This window comes from Chiroxiphia lanceolata, chromosome 2 (genome assembly GCF_009829145.1).
Source record: "Chiroxiphia lanceolata isolate bChiLan1 chromosome 2, bChiLan1.pri, whole genome shotgun sequence".
Lineage (NCBI taxonomy): Eukaryota > Metazoa > Chordata > Aves > Passeriformes > Pipridae > Chiroxiphia > Chiroxiphia lanceolata.
The window spans coordinates 49,906,510-49,919,617 of record NC_045638.1 but is presented as its reverse complement, the minus strand read 5'-3'; positions in this window follow the sequence as shown (position 1 = coordinate 49,919,617).

Here is a 13,108-nt window from a genome sequence, read left to right as displayed (position 1 = left end):
CACAACCAAATAAAATGAAAAGGACAGGCTTTGACTGAAACTCTTTGGTCCAGAGATGAGCACAGTAACACTGATGTGGTGGCTGCTGCAATATTTGTAGAGAGTAGTAGTTTTAAACCTGCACCTATTGGCAGATTACAAGAGCATGGAAGTGAGCGGGACACATCTTTGGAATAATTTCCTCCTGGAAGCACTGTAAATTGTGGCTCCATGAAGAACAGGTAGTCTAGAAACTGTGGTAGAAGGAAGCTCTGGACCCAGCGAGTGCAGAGGTATCCTTAGGAAGAATGCACATCTGGCTCTTTGCATCATCAAAATAACTGGTTAAAGTCACATGCTAATGAACTATGCATCTCCAAGCTCTGGATGGAAACCTAAGGTCTTGGAACTACCACTCTTTCTTTCATTTTGGAGTGGATTGTCAACCCTGAAAGTGTTCAAGGCCAGGTTGGATGGGGCTTTGAGCAACCCGGTCTGGTGGAAGATTTCCCTGCCAAGGTGCAGAGGTTGAAACTAGATGATCCTTAAGATCCCCTCCAACACAAACCATTCTGTGAATCTATGATTCTCTCACAATTAGGTGATGCACATCTGTTTTTCTTCAACCCTGCATGAATTCAATGACAATGTAAGTTTCTTAGTCTTAGGGAATTCTGTTAATGTCTTCTCATTCTCTTCAGCAGCAAATTCTAAACCATTGAACCAATAATAAACAGGTATCTGCTGCCTGTTTGTATTTCTCCTTCAAAAAAAAAAAAGAAAAATAAATAATTTATCAGATTACAATTTCCTTCTTTCCTTTTAGCCCCCAAATTAAATAAAATTGAAGATACCCTAGTACAATACATTCTAGCATAACACATGTTCTATAGCTGATATAATCTATATCCCTGCTTCATCACGGACACAAAGACTTCCGGATTACCTATTACTTCCTGACCATTTTGACCAGATCTGTTCTCTTGTAGAACTAATCAGAGATTACTGAGCAGTCCTATAATCTTCTATGAGGTCTGCTAGCACAAAGTCTGCAGCTCAAATGCTTTAGTTGCCGTTCCTCCTTTACTGATTGTTTTTCTTTCTCTCGCTTTTAACTAATCATTGCAAGACAGAAACTTCTTGTCAGTACATTTTTTGTCCCAAATGACCAACCAAGGGTTTTATCCAACATCAATCTGGGCCATTTAAAAATGTCCAATGGCCCAAACTGGATAGGAAAGGTGTGAGTTCTAGCCTTCATCTTTAGTTGATACAGATATCTAATTAAATAGATGTATGACTCCATTTATTTCCATATTCTCTACTGCTTTCTAAAGTCACAGAATCACAGAATATGCCAAGTTTGAAGAGACCTAAAATGATCAAGTCCAACTCTTTTCCCTGCAAATGACCATTCCCAAGAGTGACACCATGTGTCTGAGAGTATCATCCAAATGCTTCTTGAACTCCATCAGGCTTGGTGCTGTGATCACTTTTCTGGGCAGTGCCCAAACACCTGTTTGACAAACTGCTTTCTAATATCTGACCTAAACCTCCCCTGACACAACTTCAGACCATTCGCTTGGGTCCTGTCACTGGTCAGCACAGAGAAGAGATCAATGCCTGCCCCTTTTCTTCCCCTCACGAGAAAGTTGTAGACTGCAATGAAGGCTTCCCTCAGTCTCCCTTCTCCAGGCTGAACAGACCAAGCGACCTCAGCTGCTCCTCATACAGCTTCCCCTCAAGGCCCTTCACCATCTTTGTTGCTCTCCTTTCGACACTCTCTAATAGCTTAATATCTTTCTTATATTGCAGTGACCAAAACTGCAGAGATGGCACCTGGGCAATACCGGTCAGAAAAATTGGCTGGAGTTTCTTCCTTAGAGTTCTCCAGTCTCACCTGCCACAAAGAAAAATGGGACTCATATGTGGTCCGGGCTCAGGCTCAGTTTAGATTGCCTATCCAAGAACTGGACATTAAGGGTTGAATTCATGCCATCTAAATTTGCAAGTGACTTTCAGTGGCACTTCAGGGTCAGTAGTACAAAAAAAGTACTTCCAGACCTTTCTACATCAGATAAGTTTTGGTGCTGGCATTAGAATAAAATTAATTACACATTTATTTCCATATGTGGGAAGCCTACATTCACTATCTCATATTTATGTATCTGTGGAGTAGATATCTGCTTCTGCTCAGATGAATCTCATTAATAAGCATGCTTGACTTCACAGCACTTGAAATTGCTGTACTCAGCATCTTCAGTATTAATCTAAAATTTCTCCTTCAATTGGCCTCAGACATTTGATTCTAAGTTTGAATATGTAAAAACATGCAAATAATACGTTGAGTTTCATACAGTGGGAAAGGAGAGGTAGAAATAATGGAGGAATCCATCCACAGAGGAACAGGCAAAGCCACATGTACCTTGGTTTCTGGTCAGTGAACAAGCATGAATGTACACTTCAGACAAACAACTGAGGGATGCATCCCCTGCTGACAGAGTACGCTATGAGACAATACACAGAGTGCTTTGGCAAGCAGGTTGGGCACAGTGAGGAGCTGAGCTTACTCTTGAGCTGTCATGGTATGAGGGACTGATAAGGTATTATGGTCAGAGTGTCACCTGGATGGAAGATTATTGTAGTAGAAAGGTATGAAGTACACAGAAAACAACCCAGTGGAAAACAACCCAATGGAAAATAAACTCATTAGTTCTGCTATTGATAGAACAATTTTTTTTTTTCTATATGTGAATGTTTGGACTGGGTATTCTTTGATTTTACCAGAAATATTATTAGAGCAGAAAGTTTTTCCTCCCGTGAAATAGTTTTATACCACTTTTAAACCACTCTCAGAGCTTAAAAACACAAGCAGTACAATAAAATTTGCTGTACAAGATGGAATGGTACAGCAATCAAACAGTGAGAACACAATTGATTTGTGTTCTCACTGCCAATATTTTTGTGTGATCAGTAAGAATAGTGGAAAAGTCTTCAGCAACGTGCAAATGCCTTCCACTTACTAAACATGAGCAACCAATACCACTTGAGTCCTGTGACCTAGGATTCAATCTCTCTGGTCAGCTGACTTTATGGTAGAGCCTGTCCTCTAAATAGTGCACTGTTTAAAGAGAAACAAACTACAAGGACTATTGCATCAATCCAAAACACGGGAGATACCTACTCCTCCTTTGAAAGACAGTGGATTTTTCTCAATCTCAGCAAAGATTTTACTCTTTCTTGTGCTTCCAGATGTGAATGGTTGTGGTGAGAGAAGCTGTCTGATTTTCCCTTTTTCAGAGTAAAAAAAAAATATGCAAAAACGTTGAATAAAAGATTTTACTATCCTGAATGGACAAAAGGGAGAATATCATTTCCATCTGTCTCTACATGTCTACTATGTAAGTGTTTACAAAGAAGTGTCTAAATAAGTTATTCTAGGGCATTGCTCATCTGACCTAAGTTAGATATCTAAGAATGAAATTATTTTCACTCTGGAAGTTCCTTTTTTCTTTCTTTCCGTTGGATCTAGAAAGGATTAGTAAGATGTAGACATATGTAGTTGGGTAGATGAATCCCATCCGAGTTCTTTTGCCAAATTACACTTGCTGTCTGTCTGTCATATATATACAAGAGATAAAATTCTTAGGTATATTTGATAATGAAAAACATGAAACATAGGGACACGTGAAATATGATCCTTCTTCTAAACTAATGCAGAAATCAATAGAAAGTTTTTATCTCATAGGTGTAATGGCGTAATTTCTCTCTTACCTCTTTGCATTTTGTAGGAAAATAACATTTTTACTGCTTTGCAATGAAGTTCTGATGTTTCTAATTTAAGCAATGACAAATAAGGTACCAAGTAGGCTTGGATGAATAATTAATTACAAAACAATGTATATAATTAATTGAACTTTTTTGTTTGTTTACTTGTTTAACCAATATCCTCAAACATATCACACATATTTTCAAGTTGTCATATTTTGAATTTATGCACTGTTACTAAAACAGTAATGTGGATTTTTGGGGGGGGGGAATTTGTGAATGAGGAATATGCCATTTCTGTATTCTAAACAAACAAGTCCCTTTTAAAGACCCCTTTTTGCAATAAGAAGTAAAAATGAAGCAGGATTTTTGCTGTGCAAAACTGTATGATAACAAATTTCCAAAATTAATATCTATGAAAGATTTATTTTAAAATTTCACAAAAGGTGTTAGGCATGTGACTTTAATTTTCACCATCCTTTAGCACTCATGAGTGATCAACTTAATAATTTAAATATAAAAAAACACAGAAAAGATAGGTACAAGTATGACAGATTGAATGTCTCCTGAATTTAAAATAAATATGTTAGAGTATATATTTAAGAATCTTGTGACATTTATGTAGTGGGTATGGTATTTATGTAGCATATTATGCAAGTGTAACAGATTCTCTACATGTTTCTTTAAACAAGTTAGTTGAGGAAATATGTCAGTATTTTATTTTTTTTACAGAATATGTTAAATGTATTTTGGTAAAGTTAAGATAACAGTACAGTGTACACAGTTAAATATGTATCGTTCTAATATCTAATATCTATCTAATATCTATCGTTCTATCTTCTCATTACGATTAATTTGCAACACAATTTCAAATTTCCAAGATTGTCTTGCTTTTTTTACTGTGTGACTCCCCACAGCTGAGAACAGCTTGCCACTAACAAATCAAATTTGTTACTTCAGAATATATTTTTTCTTTGTGGTACCTGTAATTCTATAATATTTTATCCATATAGAGAGTGCATACTCTCTTTTCATTTATGGAAATAAGTGTTTTACAAGAGATCTGGCAGTCCGGCCAGCACTGCTATTCTTAAAATATTATTGTCATTCTTATGACAGTTTTTCTTAAAATCCTTGTTCCAGAAGTCACTGGGTGGGAATCTTGATTTTCCCTTTCTAACTTAGAGGTTCTCCTAATTTTTATGTGTACAGAAAAACTTGAATATGAGATCCTCGAAGGTTCAAAAACAAGTAGAAAAACAAAAAGAAAATATATTTGTCATTTTGTTCTGGTTTGAATTAAGTGACTATTTCAGCAAATTTTGCGCTTTTAATAAAAAGGCATGAGTCAAATTTTTTAAACAACTCTTATTCCTTATGGTAGTATACGTTATTTTTATTTGGCATATCCCATATTGTCAAATAAGCCTTTAAATGGTCAGAGTAAAGAAAATAGTTATGAAAATCAGCAACGTATCAGTATATGAAAAATATAAAATGTACTTTCTATGTGCAGATATAAGTAAGAAGTTTTTTACAACGGGGGTAGTAAAACACTGGAACAGGTTGCCCAGAGAAGTAGTGGATGCCCCATTGCTGTAAACATTCGAGGCCAGTTGGATGTGGCTTTGAGAAGCCTGATCTAGTTGAATGTACCTGCTCATTGCAGGGGGGTTGGAAACAGATGACCTTTAAAGGACCCTTGCAACCCAAACCATTCTAAATTTCTATAACTCTATGTCAAAGGTATACTTTAGAATACAAGTGATTTTCATGTATTTGACTTTCAAAAAATGTTTTTGTTGAAAACATTTACTCTTGTTTTCCCAACAGTATTAAAATTTGGAGATAAACTGATATAAAATTGGACTCTTCTCTCCTGTAGTTTTCATGAGTTCTCTGGAGGTTGGTCTCATGACAGAGCTGTGGTTTCCCCTCTGGAGATCTCTTACAGATTTCCCTGTGTTTTTTCTAATCTGTCAATTACATCTATAATGTAAAGGAAACTTACTGGTGTAAGTACTGGTGTGTACTGATTTCAGTAATATGTTACGAAATTATACACCACGGATTCCAACAGACTTATGCAGTGATCCTTCACAGGGCAAAAAAAGAGGAAATTAAATGTAAAAAATATATAAATGCTTCACCTTATTCCCTTAATCACTGCTTCTTCTCTGATTGGCAAATTTACGTAAGACTTTCATATCTGCAATTTTTTATTGCAATTGAGTGATATGCTTAATTACATTCTACACTCTTCTCAGGGAAGTTATACCCTCAAACTCCCACAAGTCACACTTCCATTAGGATTATAATATAATTTGTGAGTTAAAAATTAAAATCTTTCTTAAAAGCAATTAATAAGCTTGTTGCAGCCAAAAGTTTCATTAGACACAAACAGCCACAGTTATGCAGAATTAAATGGTAGGCAGGATAAGATGAAGCAGAAAGTATTATTGATTCCTTACCAACAGGTATGCAGCTATCAGTATATCTACATACAAGATATTAGAGGAGTTCCAGGGAAATTTGCCTCAAAATGGAAGATAAATTCAGTGAACAGGGTACTGTGACATATAAGGCTTCATCTAAGGTTGGAATAAAACAATAACCTGACACTTATTTAGTGAAGATGGATATAATAGACTGCAATCTGTGTAACAAGCACAATTTTCTAAATAGCTACATTCTATTGCATTTTGCAGTTGCATAGGATTCCCTCTGCAGCAAAACTTTGAAGCCAATTTTATAAGTAAATGTGACTTTGTCTTGGAAAACCCTTAAATCTGTTTTCAGTAAGTTAAACCTCATGAAGTCACAAGCACTACAAACCTTATCCTAGGATTACCTTGATTAAGGCACAAAACATTAAAAGCAAATTACTGTGAAAGTATGAAACAATTTGCCCTTAATGTTTCAGTCATATCTGTAAAAAATATGACTTAAATCTAGTTTTATTAATAATACATATTTTAATTAAACGGCTAGAGGTGCATCTAGCAGGAAAAATTGAATCTTCACTGGATTTCACATAGTTGTATGATTCATGGGCAGTAAATATGCAAAGCTTTATGCCCATAAGGCAATCAAATTGCAAAGCTGATATGCATGGTTTTGTCTGAAAGAAGGAAGTCTAGTAAACCTTAGAAATAAAAATAATAACAATAAAAATAATAACAACAATAAATGCTCTAAAAATTAATCTATTTTTTAGACCTAATGCATTTCTAGATACAATCCTCATTTTTTGCCAACTGCATGATGTTGAAAACATATCTATTGTTGTTTTCATTAATCTCATGACATAAATTTTGCCTGCATGGTTATGTATATACACACACAGTATCACAACTTCAGCAATAAAACCATAGCATAAAAATTATCATGCTACAGTAGCATAGCATGAAATGCTTTCATTGCAAACTGGGGATTGAGCAGTTCTGCAGTCTGCTGATCTACTAACAAAGCCTCTCCTGATTTACATTGGGATTGTTTTTAAAGGTCTGACTCTGCATGCCTAGTTTGCTTTATCTTTTGTTCACTTCATCAAACATTCAGCTTGGTTATATTTAATGACAACTACACCGTGCACACCACCAACACCTCTCACCTGGTGGTGTCAAAACACAAAAGCAAACATGAAGTAATTACAATCTACAATGCTTCTCTGAGGTAACTCTGTGGTGCCAAATTGCCACCTCTTGTTGAGTGGAGCACATCTACTACTCATAACACCCTGAAATAGCGTAGCACAGTAAATGGACACATGTTAAGGATATCAAACTTTACTAAAGTACTAACAGGGTGAAACTTAGCTTAAAAACTTGCTTTTCAAGTTTCAAACACTTGTCTAAAGACAGAACTATAATTGTCATCAGATTTTCCATCACCGCAGTGATCAGATGTTAATGAATGCCATCTCACAATGTCCTTATAAGAAGACCCCAGTCATGCTCCCATTTCAGAGACAGAAAACTGGTGAACCAAAAAAACTTGTGGTCCTAATTTGTCCTGATTTGAAAGGGCCAACCAGAGATGCACAAGTAACAAATTTAGTTTTTGGAGTTTTTTGCTGAGAGATTGGCATTTTGGTGTTAAGTAGGGCCAAAGTACAGCTCCTGTTGTCAGAGGAGTAAAAATCCCAGTTTCTCTGCATAGTGGCTAAGATAGAGCCAAAAAAATTTATAACTTCACTTGTTTAGTTACCACTAACAAAAAGTTTGATCATCAGAGGGATGGTTGAAGTTTTGTTCTTCTGAACAGAGATTAGAGATTCCTCCTAGAGGTCTTGAGATTTTTCAAGACAGCACTTTGTTTGCTAAAAATTTTCTTGAATCCTGCTCCGCATCTGAAAAAAAATTATGTAAGGCCTAAGTCTAACATATAGACACCCATCAGCACTTACACCTGTAGAAATTTGCACTACTGATTTGGACCAGATTTTAAGGGGAAATATGAAGAAGACTGTTGTATGAAAAAGAGGAGGAATAAAATAGTCAAGAACTACTGAAGAGAAAGATGCATCAGTCCTGAAAAATTTATGCTTAATTCTAAGGTGAACAGAGAGATCTATTTCTATTTTTTATTTATAATCCTGAGCTCTCAATTAGGCTGAGGCATGAAATCAGTCATTTTTTCAAAGTAAACTGAGGTGAAATGCTACTATCCTAGTCTGAAGTTCAGGGATAGTCAAGTCCATAGTCTTTCTCCTATCAGAAGCAGAGATTTTAATCCAAATTCCTGCTCCTCTCTAAAGGAGCACTCTATGCACTGATACGGCATATTTCCACATAGCTCTACTTTATTTTTCAATTTCTTTCACAAATATGATGTTGACTCCCAAGTCAAGTTTTATGTTACCCAGGCTGCAATGTACTTTCTAGAAATAAAAGAAGTTTTTATATAGCAGCAATTTGAATGAATTCCAGCTTAGTGAGTCAATGCATTTATAGGCCCACAGCCATGACTGAAGGTAGGACTGGAGGAATTGCATCCAATCCATCCCTGGCAATCATTAATCCAACTTGCTTTTAAAAATGTCAGAGATGGAGGTTTTGCAAATTCCCCAAACAGTATATGTCACTTAACAGCTAGTCTGGTCCTTCCATACTTTCTAGTGACATCATCACCATCAAAACCAACTAGATGCATGAAGCTATTGTGTGACTTTGAATGTACCCCTTAAAATTTGATTGTTTCTATACGACATAGCAGGACACAAACACTGTGAAACTCACAAAGTACCCTGACTTGTGCAAGCAAGTCATCCTGAAGCAGTTTAACCTGCCAAACAACTACTTTCAAAGACCACCTCAGCTGACATCTCAGCAACTCACCTTAGGAACAAAAGAATTGGCTTTCTCAAGAATTACTCAAGATTATACAGTTTTTGCACAAAGCCAGAGTATTTTTTCCCATCATTAAAAGAAAGAGATAGACTAAGTCCTAGCTGCTGTCTAAAGATGATAATTCATCTCTCTTCGACAGGAATTATTTAAGGACATTGGGGTGATTAGAAACACAGGCACTTCATCTGATTGCCTAAGGTTTCATATCATGAATTCTGCATAATGCTCTTTACTAGAGGTATATGTAGCAGGATACATGATTTTGGTCTCTTTTTTGTTCTCTCATTGGAGTCCTGGTGGCTGGACTTGTGCAAAGCATCTGACACTGTCCCGCATAACATTCTTATCTCTACATTGGACAGATATGGATTTGATGGATGGACCACTCAATGGATAAGGTATTGGTTGGAGGTCACACTCAAAGAAGTGCAGTCAATGGCTTGATGTCCAAGGGGGGAGTAGAGACTAGTGGCACTCCTCAGGGGTCAGTATTAAGACTGGCATTGTTTAATATTTTTGTTCGCCACATGGACAGTGGGATTGAGTGCACCCTCAGCAAGTTTGCTGACAACACCAAACTATGTGGTTGACACGCTGGAAGGAAGGGATGCCACCCAGAAAGGCCTTGAGGAGCTTGAGAGGTAGGCCTATGAGTATCTTATGAAGTCCAACAAGGTCATATATATGCTACATATACCTCTAGTGGGTAAGCAGAAAAGGCCTATGGCAGATCTTGGAACATTTAAGCTGTCCCCCCGAGTTCCTTAAAATGATCATTTCACTCCATGAGGATCAGCACGGTCAAGTCAGATATGGCAATGCACTTTCTGAGCCCTTTCTAATAAAGAACTGTGTGAAACAAGGCTGCATTCTCTCTTCAATCCTATTCACAGTCTTTTTCAGCATGATACTCCAAAGGGCCACGGCAGACCTCAAGGATCAGGACGGTATCTACATTCAATACCATACTGAAGGAAGCCTGTTCAACCTAAGGCAACTGAAGGCCCACACTAAGACTTTAAAACGTCTTGTCCGGGAGCTGCTCTATGCTGATGATGCCGCCCTTGTTGCCCACACAGAAGCAGCTCTGCAGCGTTTAACATCCTGCTTTGCAGACGCTGCTGAGCTCTTTGGGCTGGAAGTCAGCTTAAAGAAGACAGAAGTTCTCTATCAACCAGCACCTCAGGAAGTCTTCCATCATCCCCATATCACCATTGGCAAATCAGAGCTCAAATCAGTTCAGCAGCTTAATTACCTAGGTAGCCTCATCTCCTCAGATGGTAAGATTGACAGAGAGAGAGACAACAGGTTAGCAAAGGCATATAGTGCCTTTGGAAAGCTTCATAAAAGAGTTTGGTGAAACAAATACCTGAAGAAAAGTACAAAGATCAGTGTTTACAGAGCCATAGTGCTGTCTACTCTCTTGTGTGGATCTGAATCATGGGTCATCTACCGCCACCACCTGCGTCTCCTAGAACGCTTCCATCAACACTGTCTCCGCACAATCCTAAACATCCACTGGTCAGATTATGTGACCAATACATCTGTTCTAGAACAAGCAGCAATCATAAGTATTGAGACCATGTTGCTGAGAACACAGCTGCATTGGGCAGGGCACGTCTCAAGGATGAAAGATCACCGCCTCCCTAAGATCTTGCTTTATGGCAAACTTGCCACTGGCTGCCGCAAGAGAGAAGCCCCAAAAAGAAGATACAAGGACTCCCTGAAACAACATCTCAGCCTTGGCCATATTGATCAACATAACTGGTCTAGTCTGGCCTCCAACCAGGAGGTCTGGAGACACACTATCTTCAACGCTGTTGATGCTTTCGAGAAAGCACACAGGATCACTCTTGAGGAGAAAAGACAACACAGAAAGAATCCTAAGGAGTCTTTCTGTTGTGCCTTTTGCAAACGGACATGTCTATCTTGTATTGGCCTTTTTAGCCACCAGTGCGCTTGTAACAAACATGGGTAGTGCCCTTCCCAAATCTTCGTTCATGAAGCCTAGTCATGATCTGATGATGATGATGATACCTCTAGTAAAGACAATTATGTAAGGTGCTGCACCTAGATTGGGACAATTCCAAGCAAAAATATGGACTGGACAGAGAATGGATCAAGACTAGTTTTGAGGGGGAAGACTTATAGGTGTCTGGGGATGAAAAGCTCAGTGTGACTTGGTGATGCACGTTTGCAGCCCAGAAGGCCAACCACATCCTGGGCTGCATGAGAAATGTGGCCAGTAGGTCAAGGGAGGTGATTCTGCCCCTTTACTCTGCTCTTGTGAGACTCCAGTTGGAGCATTGTATCCAGCTGTGGGGCCTCCACCATAAGAAGGAAACGGACCTGTTGGTGCAGGTCCAGAGGAAGGTGACAAAGGTGATCAGAGGGCTGGAGTGCCTCTGCTGAGAAAACAGGCTGAGGGTGTTGCGTTTGTTCAGTCTGGAGAAGAGAAGGCTCCAGGTAGATCTTAGAGCAGCCTTCAGTATCTAAAGGGAGCCTACAGAGAACCTGGAGAGGGACTTTTTACAAGGGCATTTAGTGATAGGACAAGGGGGAATGGCTTTAAAATAAAATAGAGTAAGTTTAGATTGGATATTAGGGAGAAATTCTTTACTGTGAGGCTGATGAGGCACTGAAACAGGTTGCCCAGAGAAGATGTGGATGCCCCATCCCTAGTGTTCAAGGCCAGGTTGGATGCAACTCTGAGCAGCCTGGTCTATGGAAAGTGTCCCTGCCCATGACAGGGAGGCTGAAACTACATGATCTTTAAGGTCCCTTCCAATCCAAACCATTCTATGATTCTATGATCGTGAAGTATGGCAACTCAAGTAAATAATAAACTGAAATAACAGAGCATGAGGCTTTTAGCTCAAAAAAACCCCCAACCTCACAACACATTTGCATTCAGTGTGTTTCTCAAATGTGTCATGTGTCTCAAATGTGTCATGTCCTATTATATCTTCTCAGAGTAATCTAATGTGACCAACAGACTCTAAACAGAATGGAGAAAAAGCCTGATCTTAAGTCAGATGCAAAATAAAATGATGATACATGAAGAAGGTGGCATGCCACACTGTTAACTGCTGGAGTTCTAGAAAAGAAATAATTTTCACTCACAGAAATAAGATACATACTGCACAAAAATAAGTGTTCATAGTAAACCCAAGGATTTTGCCTAACACATATGTAAACCCATATATCGGAGCACCTTGGAATTGTGCAAATCTGATTTACATAGAAATATTACATCTTAAAAAATTAGTACTCTTCAAAATAAATTCCATTTCTAAAAAGCATGAAGAAACAAGAACATGTGTGTGCTCAAAAGCAGATGTGCACAAAGATTACTGAGGTAATGCACTGGAGGTAGGAATAACTACACCTATTGTGAAGGTTTTTCTACTTCCCTGTAGTATAGGATTCATCTCACTATTTAAAATCTATTTATTGACTTCTAAGCCAATCATATAAGATCCTGTCCACGAAGGAAAGTTAGCAGCTCTGGGGTTTAGCTCATACTACACATGTTGGAAACCTTAAGTTATCTGCTGTTAATTTCACCTTACAGATTAGTCCTATGCCATTACATCTAATATCTTTTTTTACTAAATGTAGATTCAGCTCTATTTGAGCTGACAGCAAAACTCAAAACTGGGATGTATGTCCACCGCTGTACCTCATAATACTCTTTTCTTTTTGCCATTTCCCACAGAAAAGTGAAAGTTAAAAATCCTGTGAATATGGAGAACCCTTACTCTTATTCTAAGAACTTGGTCTTCAGTTTGGTAATAAATAAATGGATAAAATACCACTTTTAAAACATTATTCAGACATTGGTTTTTCTGTGAAAATATTACCAAGTTGTAAAACAACTAACACCTTTGTTCTTTAAAAAGATTACATGGTATGTGGTTAATAATATTTTCATTCAAAGTTTTGAATTTGAAGAATTTCATGGTAATATTTAGCAAAAGCATCTATTAACAGGTTTCATTGGCTGTGTT